The 11,166-nt window shown below is 44.7% G+C and overlaps 1 long non-coding RNA gene across 1 annotated transcript; it reads right to left on the reverse strand.

Moving 5' to 3' along the window:
* Positions 1-1,177: 1,177 nt before the first annotated feature.
* Positions 1,178-10,933, reverse strand: LOC142493150 (uncharacterized). Its single transcript, XR_012801025.1, has 2 exons — positions 10,266-10,933; positions 1,178-4,008 (listed from the first exon to the last, which is right to left on the reverse strand). It is a non-coding gene; the product is annotated as an uncharacterized LOC142493150 (long non-coding RNA).
* Between the last annotated feature and the right edge of the window lie 233 nt (positions 10,934-11,166).

Genomic DNA, 11,166 nt, shown 5'->3' on the forward strand with positions numbered 1-11,166 from the left:
GCCCTAACACAGTGTGGGGTCAGCTTGTCACACTGCAACTACTTGATCTGGAACTTTAGTCTCACAGAGCAGACACTTGCACTAGACACTTGACCCAGACATAACAGACTAACTTTAGGAAGTGATGCGTATTATATAGCTCCAGAAGGCCCACCCCTGAACATATTACACCTCACAAGGGGTTGAGGGCAAACCTCCATGATAACTTCTGGCAAACCTGCCCTCTTAACAGGGATTACTGCACAGAAGGAGAGAGGCATGTAACCCAAAATTACACAGGGCTACACATATATACATATATACTGTGACGGTAGGCTCTCAAATAAAGGTTAAGCCCGTTTTGGTTACTCCTGATCCGTGTATAAGGGTCCAAGAGAGTTAGCTCTTGGGCCCAGTAACACTGTACCATTCTGTTATATTGCCTGTAATAAAAGTATTTTTGGTGTTTTTCCCTTTCCGGGCATGCCAGCAAGCAGGGATTGCTAGAGTATGAGTTTCAAGGGGGGTTTTGTGGAGGAACCGTTGACACTGCCTGCACTGACAAGCTGAGAGTGGGTGCTGTTCCTATATCAGCATTGCCTGAACCATAGTACTGCTACTTTTGTTTCCCTTGCTAACAGTTACATTTACAACGAACAAGGAGCTTCTGATAAATTTACTGCCTGGCGACAGAGAAGCCCAATGCTACATCCAACATGACAGAAATACACAGTAAAATACTTATATATTCTCTTGAGAAAGGGTCATTTAGTTTAACCCTTTGGCCAAAGCGTTGTAAGCTTGCGAGCCACGACAAGGCAGACACCCGTTCGCAAGTCCTAACACTACCAGATAAAATACTAATATACCTCTATTAGGATTAAGATTAAACTAAATGACCCTTTTTCAAGAGACTATATAAGTATTTTACTGTGTATTTCTGTCATGTTGGATGTAGCATTGGGCGTCTCTGTCGTCTGTTGTATACATATGCCATGCTCAATACAGTAGCACTCCATTTTGACACTTAAATACATACATATATTTTGTGGGGGCTCAGGGGTTCCCAAAAAGAGCTTGCTGTGGTTTTGTTAAGGTCCCTTCAATCGAGGGTATCTACTGCTCAGATGTGGGCTCCAAATTATGTATCTTAGGCCTGGGTGCACCCCGGATCCCAATAATGACACAGAGTCACGTATTAGTTTCCTCAGACAAGTAGTCAAGACAAGACTGCTGAGTTTTTTGTATTACAATCTGTTTATATCAAAGTAGGCTAACACTAGCCAATCATTCAATGCCACACCTATTATGCGGCAAAGCTTATCCAATTATATTATTACATTAGTTAGTAGAAAAAAGGCACGATGGGGGCGGGGGTCTTGTCGGCAGATGCAAGTTTCACAGGAATGCCGTGTGTCCTTGCTTTCTGAAGTTATGTTTCGTTTTCTCTGTAATCAGTCGGCTTTAGGTCACTTTGCTACTTCTTTATTGCGTGGGCCAGAGTCTGTGCAAGCAGCATTCCAAAGTCACCTCGGATAGAAAACAGTATTAGTAAAAAAGCACAGCAGACAGATAAATATGGAGACGAGTGGTTTCTATAAAGCATAGAGATATGCTTAGGGATATTTTATCCTTCACAGTCCCCCCTAGAAACCACGAGACAAACATAATCTTATAAAAATAATAAAAAACCTAAACCAAAAAGGATATACTTTCCCTATGACTAATCTTAACCTTAGAAAAACTACCTGAGGGTGTTGGTCGGCTGTTCATGAGCTTCTCTCATCCCCGACAACTGCTTGCTCGCTAAACTCGAAGACCTACAGAACATACACAAGGAGTCCCTTCCCTACCGACAAACAAACTAGGGTCTGGGAACTTGATTGGTCACCCCTGTTACTCCAGAGTACGATAATGGACTGTTCTTATGTTCTCTTGTTTTTGTAATGGCATGTTTTCCAAAATGACTTGGGTATCGTTTCGAAGAACCATAGTGGGTACCCACTCGGATCCAGCTTTTTTACATAGACCCTTGCAACAAGGAACAATACAAAAAATCACTATCGCGAAAACAAACAGAATGACCAGAAGAACTACTGCAAGTTGGGTCAACCATTGTCGCCATCCAGATAACCATAAAAAATATTGGTCCCAGGGGTCCGTAATACCTGAATTCCGTTTGAGTTCCTCTGATAAATTCTTTAGTTTATTAATAGCTGTGGTGACCTTACCGTCCGGCCCTGTATTCCCGGGAATATATGTACAGCACGCATCTCCAATCATATGGCAAACCCCTCCTTTCTCTGCCAATAGCATATCTAGAGCCATTCTATTCTGGAAAGTCATCGTGGAAGTTGGTCCTAGTTGGTCGGCTATACCCTGTAGGGCATCACGGGTGTAGTTCACAAACCTTTGTTGATTATAGTAAATATAATTAATCCAATCCACATTCTTGTTTACTGTGACTAGGGGCATAAGAAATGACTCAAAACCGGCTTTTACTTGATCTCTAGCTTTAAACTCATCTGGGACCCCCCTTGGGACTCCTATCGCATCAATATATACATGTGGATCTAGACTCCCTGCTGGGACTTCTCGTTTGTTGATTCTAGATATTTTTACCGATAGCCCAGATTGATCTGGTTCCAGAGGTATAATATGCATGGGCATCAGGATTTTTATTAAAGCACATTGTCCTGTCCAATTTCCTTCAAGTCTGGTTCTTACTTTGAGATCCCCACATAACCAATATATATCTCCCAATGACTGAACCTGATTTTGTAATCGAACACCGGACATATTGGAGAATCCTACACAATATCCCTGCGTGAAGTTACCCAAAAATCTGGTACCCTGCAAAGACTCGTAACAGATGTAATTACCCTTGTACACAGTAATTCCCTCCCCGGGCTTCGGGGCCTTGGTAGTGAGGGGATATCTTTGTTTCCATTCTTCACAATGAGAGTGGTTGGAGCTTCTGCTGGTGTACAAACTAATGAAACACTCTTCTACATTTATAGGTATATTTAAAGGTACTGTGCCAAGGTGGGGCCTAGCTGCAGCGCAGACATAACAGTTACTTTTGTTATTTCTCTGTGAGGAATACCTCATCCATTCCAACCACAGATTGACGTCTGAAAATCCTGTTTCTAGGGCCATCGTATCGTGAAAAGTGGGGTTGCCGAGTGCGATCATACCTTTAGTACTTTGGAATTGACTGCGTTGTGGGGAAACGGGGTCTTTCCATTCATTATTGTTATGCATATCTTGAAGATAAAAGGGGATGAGTTGTCGGTTGGATTCATAAACCCGTCGATAATAGTCGTATTCGCCCATAATATATAGTCCCGCGTCCCCTTTACTAGGATTCTCGATCGTTAGTATCAAAGGTATACTATTGTGAATTTGGCCCTTAGCACATATTCCCTTGTACTGAAGTGTCATACGAGAGATCAGGGATTTACCTTTTTTATCCTTGCGGTTCATTGCTGATTGTGGTTTATACCCCCAGTCAGTTCCAGTGTTCCACCCAACTGCGCCCCAGTATCCACAACTATTTCCCCAGTACATATCCGTCACACAGATATATATATTTTTATATTCTGGTCTATTTTGGTAACAGGTCCATGGTATTGACGTGTTACTACACTTGGCAACATCACAATAGTCGAATTTGTACGTCGCGATGTCTGCGTTTGAGGAATTGTACCAAAATGTAGTTTCCCCTATCTCTTTGGTGATGGCGACTTGATAGGCCACAACATAGGGGATCAGAAAGAAAAATCTTAGTATATGATACATTACTTTAAGGAAGAGGGGTGGTTGTCCTTTTGCAGTGGGATGCATGTATCCAGGTAGATTTTCCTTGTATCTTTACAGATGTGGGGGTGACCAAAGTTACCAGATGGGGGCCTGTGTATCTCGGGTCCAATGCGTGCTTCCTCACGTACTTCTTCACATAGACCCAATCTCCTGGTTTTATCTCATGAGTTGTGTCGTCAGTGTTGGGATCTGGAAGAGAAAACAATACTACAGAATGGAGGTTAGATAACTCCTCACTGAGCTTGATAACATAATATACTTGTCTATCATGCATCTCCCTAAGGTTCGCATTCTCGCAAATATTTCTAGTTCTAACTGTACTTCCAAATAACACTTCAAAAGGAGACAACCCAGACCTAGACTGTGGTGTGGTTCTAACATGGAACAGAGCTATAGGTAGAAGGTCGGGCCAAGGAAGTTGGCTTTCCTGGGTCATTTTTAGCAAGGCTGTCTTAAGGGTCTGGTTCATCCGCTCAACTTTCCCACTACTCTGGGGATGATATGGGGTATGGAGGGCCTGTGTCATACCCAGGGTCTGTAGTATATCCTTAAAAATACTAGCAGTGAAAGCTGGGCCCTGGTCACTTTCTATTATTTCAGGAAACCCGAATCTGCAGCAGAGTTCAGTAATCAGTTTCTTTGCGGTGGTTCTTGCTGTCATATTAGACACAGGGTACGCTTTGGGCCATCCTGAGAACATATCCACTACTACAAGTGCATACTCATATCGTCCTGATTTTGGCATTTGTATATGATCAATTTGTATCCTTTGAAAGGGAAAGTCTGGTTTCGTAAGATGTTTTGGAGGTGTAGGTTCAGTTTTTCCTGGATTGCAGGTTTGACAGATACCACAAGCTTTGTTCAACTCCACCAGAATCTTTCTAATACCAGGTGCAAAGTATAATTTGTTTATTACTGCTAATGCTTGGTTATGTCCTCTGTGAGTGGGTCCATGTGCCCAGGTGGCGATTGCATAGTACATATGTCGGGGCACACAGATATGGTCTTTGATTTTCCATAGTCCAGTTTGTTTTTCTTGTGTTGCTCCTGCCTTCTCCCAATCCTCTTTTTCTTCTTTAGGTACTGTTTCTTGTTCCTTCTTCATCTGTTTTTGGTAAGGATCTATATCGTTCGAGGGAGAAATTTTCTTGGCACTTCTTGTTATTACTGGTGCAACAACTGTGGCCTCCTGCAACGCTGATGACGGTGGATCTTTTCGAGTCTTGTCTTCTTGAAGGGCAGCTTGCTTGGCTGCTTGGTCCGCGAGGAAATTTCCCTGTGTCTCTGGTGTATTCACCTTTCCATGTGCTTTGATTTTTACTACCGCCACTTCCTTGGGTAGCTGTAGAGAGTCCAATAGTCTTTTTATGGCATCCGCATGCTTGACCGGCGTTCCACTTGCTGTAATGAATCCACGATTAGCCCAGATGGTTTCAAAATCATGAGTGACTCCAAAAGCATAGGCACTGTCTGTATAAATGTTGACCTTTTGACCTTCTGCGAGGTTACAGGCTCTTTCGACAGCAATTATCTCCGCTTCTTGTGCCGATATATGGCTGGGGAGAGCTTCTGCTTGGATCACTTGGTCGACTGTGGTGACGGCGTATCCGGTATGGAAACGTCCGTGTTCATCAGCAAATCTGGAACCATCAGTAAAAAGGGATAGATCAGGGTTTTCGAAAGGTTTCTGTTGAGCCCGGGATGGGGTACCTTGCCGCTGTAGTTCTGTTATACAGTCATGGTCTTCCGCCTCATGGATCCCCCCTTCCACCGGAATAAGCGTTGCAGGGTTGAGTACTGTACATTTCTTCAGGGTGACATAGTCTGGTATGAGCAGTGCAGACTGTAGCCTCAGTAAACGTTGCATGGTTAGGTATTTCGGCCTAGACAGGTTCAGAATTGCATGGATGTCATGCGGTGCTTGGATAACAAGAGGGTGACCCATAACAATGTCTGCTGCCCTGTTGAAAATTTCGAATGTTGCTTGTACTGCTCGGAAGCAGGATGGGTGCCCTTGTGATACAGAGTCCAATTTAGCAGAGTAGTAAGCCAGAGGTCTCATTCGGTTACCGTGCGGTTGTGTGAGGACACCCGTAGCAAAGCCATCATGTTCGTCCACAAATAGAGTAAAAGACTGGTCGTAGTCTGGGAGGCCCAATGCTGGGGCGTGTGTAACCAGGTCCTTCAATATATGGAAGGACTCCTGTAGTTTTGGTCCTTGGATGGAGTCCTTAAGCAATTCTGGTCTCTTTATAGCGTCGTACAGTGGTTGCATATATTGGGACGCATTTGGAATCCATTGGCGACAAAAAGTGATAAGTCCTAGAATTTGTTGGAGACCACGGATATTCGTGGGCATTGTCAGTCTGTCAACTGTGTCAATTCGATCAGGAGTGAGATGTTTTTCTCCTTTAGATAAACAATGTCCAAGGAAAACAACCTTCGGGCTACACCACTGTACCTTGGCTTCTGAGACCTTCGAGTTGATGGATGCGAGATGAATCAATAAGGATACTGAGGCCTGTTCACACACTGGAATAGAAGGTGCACATATAAGAAGATCATCCACATATTGAAGTAACGTGATTTCTGTATGGGCTTGTATCCAGGGTTCAAGGCAGAATTTCATGGCCTGTGTGAACTGGTTAGGGCTATTCTGGGCACCTTGTGGCATAACGGTCCAAGTACGCTGAATTCCTCTGAAGGTGAAGGCGAAGAGAAACTGAGAGTCGGGGTGAAGAGGCACGGAAAAAAAGGCATTTGCCAAATCCAGGACCGTATAGGCCTCACAGTCAGGCGGGATTTGGCTAAGAAGAGTATGTGGGTTAGGGACAACTGGAGTTTCCAGAATAGTGGCGGCATTGATTGCCCTGAGATCTTGAACCAGTCGATATTTGGCTGGTTCATTTTTCGCCGTTTTCTTTTGGACTGGAAACAGAGGTGTATTGCAAGGGGAAGTGCATTTTATCAGGGCCCCTTTTTCTTCGAGCATTGCAATTTGTTTTTGTAGGCTTTGCTCCGTTATTGCCTTGAGTGGGTATTGCGGTACTCTTGGCGGTACGACGTTGGGTTTGAGTCGTACTTCTACTGGAGGCACGGGTAAGCGTCCGATATCATCTGGGCCTAATGACCATACTTCTGATGGCACCTTTTCCTTGACCCAAGAAGGAACAGGTGATGTTGTGTTCATGGTCATAATTTGCTGGAATAATACAGGAAGGGCATAAAAACAACACGATGCCTCAGGAGAATCAGAGGAAGTCGGGTCGTGTAACTGTACTCGTAGGCCCGACTCGTCATATTGCAACGTTGCTCTCATATGGGACAACAGATCCGCTCCCAACAGATTAACTGGACAGGAACTGGAGACTAAAAATCTGGACATAACTTCAGGGAAGGGGCCTACATGAACTGGTACAGTGAGGGGGGTATCCAAAGATTGTCCTGTAATCCCTATACACGTCATAAAATCGGGGGAAAGATCTATTCCTTGGGGCAGATCCTCGGCTATTATGACTGATCTGGCCGCTCCCGTATCCACCATAAAAGAGACCGGTTCTCCTGCAACTTGCAGCGTGATAGATGAACCGTTCGGGTAGCTGTATTTGGATATAGCAGCCATGGTGGAAACGGGTTGGCCCGCACTTCATTGGGGAGTAGGGGGACCAGGGTAGGTATTATAGGGATACGGACGGGGCAAAGGGATTTCGTTTTGAGGTCGCTCTGCGATAGAAACCCGTTGTTGGGGTTGCTGCCATGGGGACATAGGCCATCGTCCATTGTTATCGTAGTTACGCACAGGTTGGCTTCCTCTCATACGGTCCCGGCAATCTCTTTTGAGGTGTCCCAGCCTGCCGCAATGGTAGCAGGGACCCCTGATTCTTGGTGGGCCTTGGGGCCTATTGCCGGCATACCCCTGATTTGATTGGGCCTGATATCCCTGGTTCTGAAATGGAGCAGGGGGATACAGTTGCTGAGGTGGATTTCCCTGGGGTGGGGCTGAAGTATTGTACAGAACAGACACTTCAGTGTCTTCATGGCCCGCAACTAGAATCTTTTTATGCGTCGCCTGCGTTTGTTTTTTCTGGAATGCTTTAGCTATTGTAAGGGCTTCTGTGTACCCCAATGAGGTCATCCATGGACATCCCTCTTGGACTGCAGCTCGTAGCTTTGGAGTAAGTCCATCCATAAATGCAGCTGCCAGTAAATTAGCCTGTAATTTATTGCTGGTGGAGAATCCCATATCCCTAAACAACTGGAGCAACCTAGTGTGATATTTTTCTACTGATTCAGTAGCCTCTTGTGTGATGTCTTTAAGTGATGGGGTCTGGTCTGAAAGTCTATCCTGAGCCCATAGCTGTATCTGTTCCAAAAAATCCTCACCAGATTTATAGTCTGTGTCATCAACTATCCTGGCATCATTGAGAGATTTTTCAATAAGGGGCCAGAACGAATCTCCTGCCTTTAACATCGTAAGGGATTTTAAATCCGCCCATGTTGCAGAATAGTTCTGTTGAATCTGACGCAACATTCTATAAAAGGGCATGGGTTTGTCTTCTGGGTCGGGGAGTTGTTGCAATAGGGTGGAACTTTGTTGGGGCGTGAACTTGACATACCTAACTGTTCCTTCCGGGTTTGTATCATTGCATAGCTGTGAGTCACCCTGCTTGGGTCGTGGTACTGTTTTAACAATGGGGAAAGTTTGTGCTGTATTTTCACATGCTTCCTTAAACAACAGAGGTTTCTCCCCATCATTGGCCACAAGAATAATAGCATCCAATTCCACAGGATCCTCTTTTATTGTTTTTAACACAGCTTGCACAATATGTTTCACACATTGCTTAATTGGGTATCCATAAAGACCACCAGATATGGGAGGAAACGCTATAGAGCGGTCGATTAGGGTAGAGGGTTTGAGGCTGGAAGCATACATAATAGATGCATGCACCGCACTTTGCAGCAACTGTTTGGCTCTTTCTGGGGCATAATCGCGGTACACTGGACCTGCTGCATGTATAATCAAACTGCACGGTAAATCCCCTGGTCCGGTAACCGCTATACCTCCCACCGGAACCTCTCCGTGGTCTTGAATATATTTGTCAGAATCATGTTGAATACTTGGGCCACCCCTGTCACTAATTATCCTAGCCAAACCTCCTTTGTGTTGGAGCCTACTATTTACAGGGTTAACAATTGCTCCTATAGCCAGACTAGTGATATCAGCCTTCATTACTTGCACCATCACCTGCTGAGATTTACCCGTGAAAACTTTCTCAAAAATGGGTCCGGGACACCAGAGGTTATCGCGACCCCAGCCCCGTGACCACGATGATACTGCAGAAGCAGGGGACGGGGTCTCAGCCCTTCTTTCCTCTGTGGCATAAGTCTCATTTGCCCTCCTTTCTTCGATGGCACTGATCTCATTTCTTAATTGAGTCAGATCTGCGGGCTGCGTGCTGACAGGGTACAGTGGCACGGTCGGAGCCGTGGGTTTGTTTGGTGGCAGAAAATACTGGCCAGAGGGAGTGACAAGGGGGCATACTTTTATTTCCTCGTCTTTTTCCTGACTAGCAGGCTCACGGGGGCGGTGAGCTCCACAGGAGTAACAATTATCCCGTAATACTGGGTTCTGTAATTTGCATATGGGACATACCCAATATGGTGATTTCACGGGATATAGACTATTTTGAGGATATGGAGGGGGAGGGTTAACTTTAGGGGTAGAAGGTATAGTTTTGTCACTTTCGGGTACTTTCATATAACAGTAACTTTCCTTATCTTTCCCTCCACATTCTATTTCAGTGAAACCTTCCTTTTGAAGCTCAATAGCCACACTCAAAAATTTCTCAGCATTCTCCCACAATCCTTCATCTTTCAACATTCCTTTACATGCCTGGATTCTATCTTTCAACATTTTTGGTTGCAACCTTCCCGTAGGGGGTAAATCCAATACTTTGAACAACAATTTACATTTCTTGGTATACTTCTTTCCCTCCCGTTCTGTCACAAGAGTTACGGAATCCCGTGCACCAGAAGGCAAATCCTTCTTTAAAAACTGCGAGAACATTGTCTATTTTAAAAACAACCTCGGACATGTGCGCCAATTACCGGCGGTACCTGGACTCTTGAGCTTCAGCGATAAATTGACCTAGACGGGGAGGCGCGCAGACCGTCCCCGGACCGTCACCTGTATGGACGATCCTCCTATTATCTAACAATAGATATCCTTACACACTCGTCCCCTAACTACTTATAATGTCGTTATTCCGTAACCCTTATGACATATGAACATAAACCACACATCTGGCAGGCACAAGACCTTACCAACTATATAAATCCTTGGCGGGAACCACCGGACTCTATGGTCTTGTATAGATTAACAATACTTAGCCCATCAACCAAGTGTCGCCAACCTGAACAGACTGACAGGAGTTCGGTAAAAATATATTCTGAATATATCTTACCTTGTCCTTAGAGGTTGATCAGACCCCCAGATCAGTCCGGACAGGGGACGTCCTCCTTGGATGGAGATGGGTTCAGGATTGTTCCGATGTCCCTTCACAAGGATCCTGCCGACTACGCCAACTGTTAAGGTCCCTTCAATCGAGGGTATCTACTGCTCAGATGTGGGCTCCAAATTATGTATCTTAGGCCTGGGTGCACCCCGGATCCCAATAATGACACAGAGTCACGTATTAGTTTCCTCAGACAAGTAGTCAAGACAAGACTGCTGAGTTTTTTGTATTACAATCTGTTTATATCAAAGTAGGCTAACACTAGCCAATCATTCAATGCCACACCTATTATGCGGCAAAGCTTATCCAATTATATTATTACATTAGTTAGTAGAAAAAAGGCACGATGGGGGCGGGGGTCTTGTCGGCAGATGCAAGTTTCACAGGAATGCCGTGTGTCCTTGCTTTCTGAAGTTATGTTTCGTTTTCTCTGTAATCAGTCGGCTTTAGGTCACTTTGCTACTTCTTTATTGCGTGGGCCAGAGTCTGTGCAAGCAGCATTCCAAAGTCACCTCGGATAGAAAACAGTATTAGTAAAAAAGCACAGCAGACAGATAAATATGGAGACGAGTGGTTTCTATAAAGCATAGAGATATGCTTAGGGATATTTTATCCTTCACAGTTTTGTGTTCTGTTAACTTTACTGCCTGCACTGACGAGCTGAGAGTGGGTGTTTTCACTATCAGCATTTCCTTAACCACAGTACTGTACTGCTACTTGTGTTGCCTTTGCTAACAGCTGCATTCACAACCTCCCCTTGAAAACGCAAGTGCAATTCACCACTAGGCTACCCTGCTTCAGCACAGCCCAGAAAGGAGAAGGGGGCACAGGGATAAAACATATATTCTGG

The sequence above is a fragment of the Ascaphus truei genome, chromosome 4 (assembly GCF_040206685.1).
Source record: "Ascaphus truei isolate aAscTru1 chromosome 4, aAscTru1.hap1, whole genome shotgun sequence".
In the NCBI taxonomy this organism is placed as follows: domain Eukaryota; kingdom Metazoa; phylum Chordata; class Amphibia; order Anura; family Ascaphidae; genus Ascaphus; species Ascaphus truei.